Source organism: Myotis brandtii, unplaced genomic scaffold, assembly GCF_000412655.1.
Source record: "Myotis brandtii unplaced genomic scaffold, ASM41265v1 scaffold1616, whole genome shotgun sequence".
Taxonomy (NCBI): domain Eukaryota; kingdom Metazoa; phylum Chordata; class Mammalia; order Chiroptera; family Vespertilionidae; genus Myotis; species Myotis brandtii.
Window position 1 is genome coordinate 273,672 of NW_005355904.1, and position 11,106 is coordinate 284,777.

The 11,106-nt window shown below is 45.2% G+C and overlaps 1 pseudogene; it reads left to right on the top strand.

Annotated features, from left to right (window-relative positions):
* Nucleotides 1-33: 33 nt before the first annotated feature.
* LOC102262036 lies at nucleotides 34-719 on the top strand (annotated as a pseudogene).
* The last annotated feature ends 10,387 nt before the right edge of the window (nucleotides 720-11,106 follow it).

Sequence of the window (11,106 nt, forward strand, 5' to 3'; positions counted from 1 at the left end):
CCCTACACCCCCATTCCCGGCTCCGCTGCCACCATGGCCAGGCAGGAGGAGCCGGTGGGGGGCTTTCGGGTGACCCTGGTCGACGAGGGCAACCTGTACAACTGGGAGGTGGCCATTTTCGCCCCCCAACACCTACTATGAAGGCGGCCACTTAGGGCCTCAAGTTTCCCATGGCCTAACTACCCTTACTCCCTACCAGCTTTTTGGTTCCTGACCAAGATGTGGCACCCCAACATCTATGAGACAGGGGACGTGTGCGTCTCCATTCTCCACCCCCCCAATCGATGACCCCCAGAGCGGCGAGCTGCCCTCAGAGCGGTGGAACCCCACCCAAAATGTCAGGACCGTCCTCCCGAGCGTCCTCTCCCTCCTCGAGGAACCCAACACCTTCTCCCGGGCTAACGGGTCTCCCCTGTGATGCACGGGAAGTGGGAAGAGAGCAAAGGCAAGGACCGGGAGTACACAGACGCCATCCGCCATCGGCAAGCAGGTCTTGGGGACCATGGCAGAGGCAGGGTTGGATGGGTAAAGGGGGCTCCGGACTGCGTGAGACCAAGGCCTGCGCCCGATGAGGGCTCGGCTCTCTTCTGCGATGACTGTGACAAGGATGCTGAGGCCGAAGCTGACAGCTGCTTTGGGGACGATGAGCATGACTCTGGCAACGAGGAGTCCTGACACCATGTCCCGCGCCGAATAAACTTACAGATTTTACCTCACCAGGCCCAGACTCTGTGGACTCTCGGGCACCCCCTGATGCCCAGACTACCTCAGGGAGGTGGCTCCACTCTCGCCTTGTCCCCTTGGTCTCGTTTTCCTTTCCCCATGTTTGTTCTGGGTTTTCCTCTGCTTCAGAGGGGCCCCATTGGTGCTGGGCACCTGGTGGGCCTCAGGGCAAAGGTGGCCTGAGGGCCCGGACTCCAGCACTGTCTACTGCCCTACTGGCTGGAGCCAGAGACTTGGGGCTCCCAGCTCATGAGTGGACAGATTAACTTCTCCTCACCTCTTCTCTCGGCTTTGGTTTGTTTGGAATCTAGGTGGCAAGTACTGGCTTTTACCTACACCACCATCTTCGTTCCTTCAACTTGGGCAAAAGATTTGAACAGAGAACTCACAAAAGAAGATATAGGAATGATCAATAAGTACATGAAAAGATACCCAATATCTTTTTTCCCCAATATCTTTATTCATCAGGAAAGGCAAGTTTAAACCAGAGTAAGATATGACTAGATACCCATTAAAATGACAAAAATTAAAGCAACTAATAACAGCTAAAGCAATCATCCACTGCTGGAAGGGATTTAAATGGTACAACAGCTATTGAGACTATAAGCCAATTTTTTATGAAGTCAAACATACATCTATTCTATTACCCAGCAATTACATTTATAGATATTTATAGAGACATGAAAATGTATGTCTACTGAAAGATTTGCTCAAGAATGTTCATAGCAATATTGTTCATAATAGCTAGAACCTAGAAACAACCTACATGCTCATCAGCAGGTAAAAAGATAAGCGAATTATGTATATCCATATAATTGAGTACTATTTAGCAATGAAGAAGAACAAATAGCTGATATATAGCAACATGTGTAAACCTCATGCTGAGTGAAAGAAATGGGACACAAAAGAGGATATAAAGCACAATCCCATTTATGCTAAATTATAAGACAGACAAGATGCATCTTTAGTGATAGAAGTCAACAATGGCTGTCTTTATGAGATGAAATGGACTGAAAAACGGCACAAAGCAATGTTTTGGGGTGATGGACATAGTCTTGATATTTACTGAACTAATCATTACCCAAGTGTATATAATTGTCCAAACTTATTGAGCCGAATACTTGCATGCTGCATATTTTGCTGTATGTAAATTATTCCTAAATGGGAAAGGGCAGCATAGTACAGTGCACGGTACATGGCAACTTCTCAGGAAGGGTGGCTATGGGCATGACCAGCATGGACATCACCACCAGGGATTTTCATTTTGATCCTGCTCTGTCGGCTTCTTCATTGCTTCGCAGGGTCCTGTGGGGCTCGCTGGTCACTCTTGACAGATGAGGTGATGTTCATATTGTTACCCACAATGGTGCACCTGAATCTTTAACTCACAGATATTCTCCCTCTGCCCTCATGCCTCTCTTTCCTCTCTCTCTCTCTCTCTGACACACACACACACACACACACACACACACACACACTCAAGGTCCTTCCTTCTTTCCTTCCTTCTCTTTATCATCTTTATTCCACCTCATTCCAAAGCTAATTTAATGTGGCTTATAAAAATACATGTCAGCCACTGGTGTAGGAAATAAATGTAAATCCAAAGTCACAAAGAAATAGACATTGCTGGTCTTAAATCCTTGAGGCTAGAGGTTCAGCTCTGAGCTTTCTAGCCTCAACAAGAAAAAGGTAAACACAATCGGTTACTGAAAAGCCCACAGAGTGATTCACTTTATTACAAAGCAGTTTCCTGGGCTGCTATCTGTTATTCAGAGCTCCAGGTTTCCAATCTGTTTGCCTGTGTGTCAGATAAGTGATGAGGGGAGAAGGGACTGGAGATGTTTTTGCTTTTGGCTCAGTTTTCCTGGCAGGGAGACACTGAGAGTTTCCTTCTGGAAGTGAGTGGTGCTGGGCTTTCCCTGCAGCAGAGATAGTATTCCGGTCTCTGCTGTCGTCCTCTGTGTGATCAGCTGGCCCCACTGCATAGTTCATCCTCACGCTGTTTTTCTGCATTCTCAGTTTTGATGTTGACACCTTTCCTTGAGTTGTATTCTGGCAAGACAAGCTTGTCACTGAATGGACCGCCCCAGCAGACATCTCTTTCATTTGTCTTGGCTGTTTTTCTTTGCTCATAGTAGGCTTACTTTTTTCCTTCCCCTTCTTGAGTTATTTTTAGTTTTAAAATCTCCTCTTAGGTTTTCACCTGGAACTATCAAGTGCAGGCATTTTTTAGGCAGAAAGCCCTCTCCTGTTGACCCTTTTAAGCAGGGGTCCTCAAACCATGGCCCGCGGGCCACATGCAAATACAAATATTGTATTTGTTCCCATTTTGTTTTTTTACTTCAAAATAAGATATGTGCAGTGTGCATAGGAATTTGTTCATAGTTTTTTTAAACAGCTGAGGGACAGTGAACTGGCCCCCTGTTTAAAAAGTTTGAGGACCCCTGCTTTTAAGAATGAGTTTCCTAAGTGCAGGCAGTCACTAGTCTTGCAATATATTACACATCCTTCTTCCTCTTGTCTTAAAGAAATACTTTTCCTAAGAATCTGTCATTTGGTATCTAGAAGTGATATTTTCAGACTGATCACTGGAATTAAATCTTGACTTCCATCCCTGGCTCAGTTGGTTGAGCATTGTCCCATACCAAAATGTTGCCAGTTCAACACCAGGTCAGGGCCCAGGTCCAGATTGCAGGTTCAGTCCTGCTTGGGTGTGTATCGGAGACAACTGATCAATGTTTCCCTCTCCTTCTCCCTCTCCCTCTCCCTCTCCCTCTCCCTCTCCTTCTTCCTCATTCCCTTCCTCTCTCAGAAAAAGAAAAAATTAGAAAAGAAAAAATGGGAGCTTGTTGTGTGTCAAGCCCATCAGACTGAGTGTTGGGGTATGTAGATTCCAGGTTAACTTCTGGAACTGATCCAGATGTTAGGCAAGAAATGTAACTTTCCTGGGCCTGCTTTCCTCATAGTGCAATGGAGGAAATAATCTTAGAAAGGTTGTGAAGGTCTAGCAAGATATAGAGTGCCCCTTACCCATGGTTTCACTTTCCAAGATTTCTGTTATCGATGATCAACCTTGGTCAGAAAATATTAAATGGAAATTCCATAAATAAACAATCCATAAGTTTTTAATTTGGCACCATTCTAAGTAGCATGATGAAATCTTTTGACATCCCATTCCATCCTGTCCTGGGAGTGAATCATTCTTTGTTCAGTATATCCATGTTGTATACACTCCCCACCTGTTAGTCACTCCTGTTAGTCACTTAGTAGACATCTGGGTTATCAGATCAACTGTAGTTGCATCATGGTACTTTGAAAACCTGAGTGTCTTAAACTCGAAGTTTATAAGGGAGAGGAAAAGAAGAAAAAATGTTTTTCCTGGTATTGAACTTGCAGGTTGTATTCAGCACCCTGGTAGGAGAACAAGGGAACTAGGACACATATTTCCTGTCCTGGAGAGTTTTAGACAGAGTTTGAAGGATGCATGTAAAATGCAAAACATTTATTCTTGAAACCCATCTGAAGTTTTTTTCATTTCGGAAGATCTCAAGGCCAGACTTGTTTCTTTAATTTTTCCTTCTCTAAATACTTAACTTCCTCCTCCTAACACTGATATCTAGACCCTATCTCCGTTGAGTGGATGATTCTGATAATGAGAATTCCGTGGCTCATCAAGTCTCTCTTTCTGTTTGGCTGCAGCAACCCTACAGCTCCACTGTAGTCTAAATAACCATGATACCCTAGGTCCATGGTCGGCAAACTGCAGCTCGCAAGCCACATGCGGCTCTTTGGCCCCTTAAGTGTGGCTCTTCCACAAAATACCACAAAATACCACGTGCGGGCACGCACGTACAGTGCAATTGAAACTTTGTGGCCCATGCACAGAAGTCGGTATTTTGTGGAAGAGCCACACTCAAGGGGCCAAAGAGCCGCATGTGGCTCGAGAGCCACAGTTTGCCGACCACTGCAGGTGGTTGCAGCATTTTCTTTAGCTTCTTCTTTTTTCTACCTGATATACCATGTAATTTTTCTTTTGCATTTGAGAAGCCTTATTGAACATGTCGCTTTTGATGCACATTGTTGCAGGTCTTCTTTTGGAAGTAGAATCATTTCTATCAAGTAATTTGGCAGTGAAAATGATACCAACACATAATAACACATAATTAACACTGTCCTATGGGGAAAATGCATTTCGAGTTCTCATTCAGTTTCTCTGCTCCTGTCTCAGTGGTTTGAATTCTGAAGCAGCTGTGGCAGTCAGTGGCTCCCACTGACAAAAGGAGTGCCAGGTGAGAGGCACCAGCCGCTAGAGAATTCTTTTGACGTGCAGAGGACAAGCTTTGGGCTGGGTCATTCTCAGCAGCTCAGAATGGTCTGCTTAAGCAGATTTCCTGTCTCCATTTGTAGATATATGTATAACCAATGCTTGGAAGCTGGACCAGTACTTCTTAAACTTTAACATGCTTAGGAATCACCTGGGGATCTTGTTAAAATGCAGATTTTGATTCATTATTTATGGGATGGAGCCTGAGAGTCTGCATTTCTAAGAAATTCCCAGGTGATGCTGATGATGGTGATGGTCTATGAACTGTGTTTTGAGTAGCAAGGACTTTGAAATCATTCAGCCCAATCTGTGGAATAGATGACTGAGACTTGGTCAAGAGTCATAGTTCCTAATTTGAGAACTAATTATATCACTATACCCCTCTTCTCTTAAAAATCCTAGCTCTTCACAGTCCCTACTTTCTGTCAGCTGAGGATCACGGCCTAGAAATGTCTTTCTACCACCTGTTGATGATCTTTTTCTTCTCTCTCCTCCCACCCTGACCCACATCACATATTCCTAGAGAGAACATGTTGTGAGCTGTAGTGTTTTTGGATGAGTCCAGTCTTTCTAGCCTTGGAGGCAGACTGGTTTGTATTTTCCATAGAACAGGGGTCTTGCAGGGCCTTGCACCAGTGGGTGCTTCTTAGATATTTGTTAATTATTTTTTTAAATATATTTTATTGATTTTTTTACAGAGGGGAAGGGAGAGGGATAGAGAGTTAGAAACATCGATGAGAGAGAAACATCGATCAGCTGCCTCCTGCACACTCCCTACTGGGGATGTGCCTGCAACCAAGGTACATGCCCTTGACCAGAATCGAACCTGGGACCTTTCAGTCTGCAGGCCGATGCTCTATCCACTGAGCCAAACCGTTTAGGGTGATATTTGTTAATTATTGATTGGCTTATGATTCTAAATATTTTTGCTAACTGAGAAGAGACTAGGAAATTGCTAAGAACTGGCTGCCTTTATCAACCTATCCCTGCTCATAGAAGCAGAGGTTAACAATGCATACTGCACTGATTGAATAAACTGCTGTGGAGACTGAGGCCCTTATCTGCAAGAGACCAAGGGCTAGGGCTAGGTATTGGTGTTCAAGCACTGGTGCATTCGGGTCAGGCTTTCAGCAGTTCCTCTAATGCTGGTTTACCATATATTAGGCCACAGGGACCACAGTTATTCATAGCCTAGTGGCTGAGAAATGCTACAGATTATGCTGTGGAGACTGTATGTGTAAAGCCATCAGCACCTCCTCCTTGCCACATGCTTGCTGCCATGGCTCTTGTTCACTCTCTTCACCTCCATTACTTTCCTTCCTGCCTCAATCAGGAGTGCAAGTTGCATTTCTTACCTGCCCACATGATATGTGATTTAGTAATACAAAGTAATGCTTAACACTAACTTACAAAGTAGACCTCTCCCTGTTGAGTTGTTCATCTTGAAATAAGATTATAGTTGCCCTAGGAAAAGATGGGTTTCATTTATGTTGCAAAACATCAGACATTAGCTGTGTCAAAACAAACTTGTTACTGGTCATGCTTCAAATATCCAAATTTGTTAATATTTTAAAAAATGAATGAGTATATTCAGGAGTTTCCATATAATGATTTCACTCTCATTGATTTGCATTTGATATGATGTCAGGAATGAGAGAGAAAGGTTTTGTTACAATTAGTAAGTGGGTATGTTAAGACAAGAAGCAAGGATGCAATGAAAGATATGAGCTTTGAAGCAAATGAAACAAGTTAAGTAAGTTGTGCCACCATTAATTGTAGGAGACAGATCGTAGAAGCAATATTTGCATTAACAACATTGACATTCTCCACACACCTGAGTCACCATTAATAATAAGTTACTTAACATATAACTTAACTTGTCACATACTCATAAATAACTTACATATACATCAGATGTTGGATGGTACTCCTGCAGTCTTATAAAATTCAGCTCGAGCTCCAAAGTCAACAATGATTGGATGATAATTTCCTAGGAAGTTGCTGCTAGACATGACCTTACAGCACCTACCAAGAGGTGGCATGGCCAAACAAGCCTGTATAAAGAGAAGACTAGAAATTCAAGGGGGAGCATTAAGGAAATGGATCACATGCCTGGGGGAGAAGGCTTTGGCTCCTCCCTCCAAGCCTGGGGTGGGGCTTCCTCAGGGCACTAACACTGATCATAAAAGTACCAATCAGGTAGCACATAGGTCCACTTTGCACCATCCCCCTTTTCCTTGAACCAACCCTGGAAGAGAGTTGGGTGGAAGTGGAGGAGGTGTGAAAGGGCAGCGGGAGTACAGACCACTGACCACTCCCAGGCATGTCAGGGCTAAGCTGGAGGCGAGGGGATCAGGTTATTGACAGAGGCTGAGCATGGAATTATATGGTATTGATATTTTGACTGAGACTGGACCAGGCCTGAGAATGAGTCTTGATTACTACAATGAGGTTTGTTTTTAGAATTGGTAGTGACTAGAAAGTTTGGGATCTGTCAAGTGTGGTCAAGAAGTAGAGAGGGAGATATGATAGGGCAGGTCTAAAGGCAGTGGCTGTAAGAAAACAAAGGTGTCTCCTGTTCAAACCCTGTTTGATTCAGATCATTCAAGCAAGCCTGAGTACACCCATAGGAGTATGTTCTATTAGTGATTGTCATCGGTCCTGGGTGTCTCAGGGGAAAAAGGTAAGGAGCTTTTGGACTACATCTTTTTCTAATCCTCAAAAAATACTATCCTGGTGCTGAAGAACTGGTCTGAAGAGTAGTTGAAGGCCCTGTCCCAAGATGCGTCCCTTGTAGATATTTTCTCATTTGAAACCTATTTCTTTGGATTAGCAAACACTTTTTTTATTGCCTTCAGGAAGTTTTTTGTGGTGTTTTTTTTGTGGTTTTTTTTTTTTTTTTGAAACATAAGTATTTCCAGGAGACAGCACCTAAGGTAATATTAGTCAGTGACTTTGGGGGATTATCTGATGGAATCTGTGAGTAAGTCTGAACAGTTTAGACTGACACATAGGAACTGCTCCAAGATTAGTCTTCTGGTCTAGACTCTTCTGAATTCTCCCATCCTACCCCACGTGTCACTCTTAAAGCTCTTTTGGTTTTCACAGACCCTCTTGAATGAACTTCTCACTTTCCCACATATTCCCATCATGCTTTCTTCCCCATCACTACCTTAAAAAGTCTATCTATTGGGCTGGGTTCAGATGCCACCTCCTCCATAAAATCTTCTTTGAGCTTCCTACTTGATTTATCTCTCCCTTAATGATCCTTAATGCAGAAACCAGTCCCTACTTAGATAAGATGACATTATACATCCGCAGTTAGAGACAGAGAGATAAAGTTTTAGCAAAATGACAGCTCATGAATATTTTATTGGACAAACACAGGGATGAGAGTATGTCATCAGCACTGCCCTTCCCCCATTTTAATAGTTCTAAGGTTTACCCTCTCATAATGAGTATAATGAGGTCTCCTCTCCCCTGAGTGCCATTTGGGTCCCCTTCCTCTGCAGACCACAAGGCAGTTCTCAGAGGGGTTCCCTCATAAACTTCACATGTTAAAAAACTGGCTGATGAACACTCCCCTCCTCCCTTCCCTGCAGATCTTTTTTTTTTTGAAACTTTGCACATTTTAATGTAGGAAAATCATTCATGTTAACAAACAAACAAAATTGTGAGGGCCAACTATAAAAGCTGTGCTTGTGGAACGGGGTCTGTGGTGCATTCATGGATCAGGAAGCAGATCAAGTGTGTAGGCTCTAGGAGTCTGCCAGGGCCCTAGGTTGCACTTGTCTAGCACCTGCACGGGGGTCAGACAGACTCCAGTCACAGTAACCAGTCAGGCCAGGGCTCACTCGGGCCTTTGTTCTGATGCCACCATTGGACCCTGAATCCAGCTTGCTCGAAGGCTTTTCAGTTACACAGAAATAAAGTCAGAGGCTAGGGTGATGCTGGGTGTAGCTGCAGGCAGCAGAGTGGAGCCACCTGAGGGCTGGAGGTTGCAGGTTGTTTCCAGCCTAGGGCTCAGGACCTTGAGCCCACATCCTCAGCCTCAGGAGTGCACCCCAGGTGCTAAGCATGCCCCTGGGCTCCACGCACTTAGGTGCTGCAGACATCAGGCCCGGCCACTGTATCCTGTAGTCCTTGGGGAGGCCAAAGAAAGGTTGGTCTCTGGGCTTCTCATAAAGTTGTTTTAGCCATAGCAATCAGACAAGAAGAAGAAATAAAGGCATCCAAATTGGAAAATAAGAAGTAAAACTGTCATTATTTATAGATGACATAATATTGTAAATAGAAAACCCTAAAGATTCCACCAAAATTTTTTAATGAATTCACTAAAGTATCAGGATACAAAATAAATATCTAGAAAGCAGTTGCATTTTTATACACCAATAATGAACTATCAGCAAGGGGAACTAAGAAAACAATCAGCCTGGAGTACACTGTTTGCTCCACCCTGGGGATTCCCTGAGACCCCATCCCATCCCACTTGCAGCCCCACCCAAGCTGTTTGTAGCAGCTTTTCCATATGAATGGTCTCTCCTGGATCACACTTTGCTAAAATCTCTCAAACAAGGGGCAGCTGGTGGCAGCATGCCCCAAACAAATTAATAAAAGGCCCAAGACCTGGCACTAGCACCAGCCTGCTTCACTTCACAGCTGGGCCGCACAGCAGCTCTCCCACTGTAGTCACAGCTGGTCCTCACAGCCAATTGGCCTGGAGGTCAACTTCTCCCAGAGAAACCAACAGAAATCAAAGCTCAACTACAAGACTGTGCACACAGCCTACACAGGGGCACACCTAGAGTGCCCAGATCAGGTGACTGGGCCCTACCGGACACCTATTACACAAGGACACTCTACCAATTCCAGGGACATAGCAGCTCTACCTAATATATAGAAACAAACATAGGGAAGTACCAAAATGCAGAGACAAAGAAAGATGTCACAGAATAAGGGAAAAATGGCAGAGGTTTAGACGGATGTGTCGGTACTTTGTCCCGGAGCAGATAAGGGCGAGCAGCTGAAACGGGTAACATACAGCCCGAATAAGCAGAGGAGATTCCGCTGAGAGACAGTCTGCAGCCAGGAAAGACAGAGAACTCCTAGAAAAAGGGGACGGTTAGAGATTGAGGCTGAAACCTCCCCCGGGGCGCCGGCTCAGCCGCGAGACCGCGCCATCTTGAGTGGCTGTTACTGGCATCCAGAGATCGGCTACTAACCCGGAGGCAACGGCTCTCAAGCAGCGCCACTACATGAACTCAGACGAGCCCTGCTTCTCCACACAGAAAGGTTAGACTTCCCCCAAAGGTGCAGTTTGCAATTCAGGTTGGAGAGAGGAACTTGCGCGCGGGGGGAAATCTGCGCCCCACAAAGTCCGCAGGCCGATGGGGCCAGCGTGACCCGCAAGTGGGGAAGGGCTCCCGCAGGGCTGCTGGCAGAAGGGAACACAACAAATAAGCCCATAGTTGGACTGGATACAAAGGGGCAGCCTCAGATTTTGCCAGCCTGCCGGCTACTTGGTGCCAGGGGCCAGAGCGCGCGCAGAGACTCCGCGCAGATCTGGAAGGTGGAGCCCTGCGAGTTCTCACAGCTTCCCAGGCTCTTGTTTACACACTTCCTCTTAAATCTGTGCATTTGATTGTTGAACCCAGTGCATGGGATTACCCAGTTGGGGTCACTCGCAGAGCCTGTAGGGGAGGGTTGTTTTTGGGGAGCCTGGGAAACGGAGTGGGAAGTGACGACTGGGGAACCAGGGGAACCAGCTCTGAGCAGAGCTGGTTCAGGTACAATAGAGAACTCCTGGTCAGAGAGGACTTATAGCCTCAGAGGTCAATCCAGACACACTGCCACCCAGAGGCAGAGCCACAAACAGACTCTTCTGTAAACACAGATAAAGGCAGTCTGGGTAACCAATACAGTCTGCCTTAAAATCAGGACTGTGGCTTACAACACGGAGGAAAAGTGTATCGGAGTGAAATTCAACATTCTCCTGAATACCTGGCGTGCCAAAAACAAGAGTAGAAGATCTGAAGCACCTTCATTACTGCACATTTTTA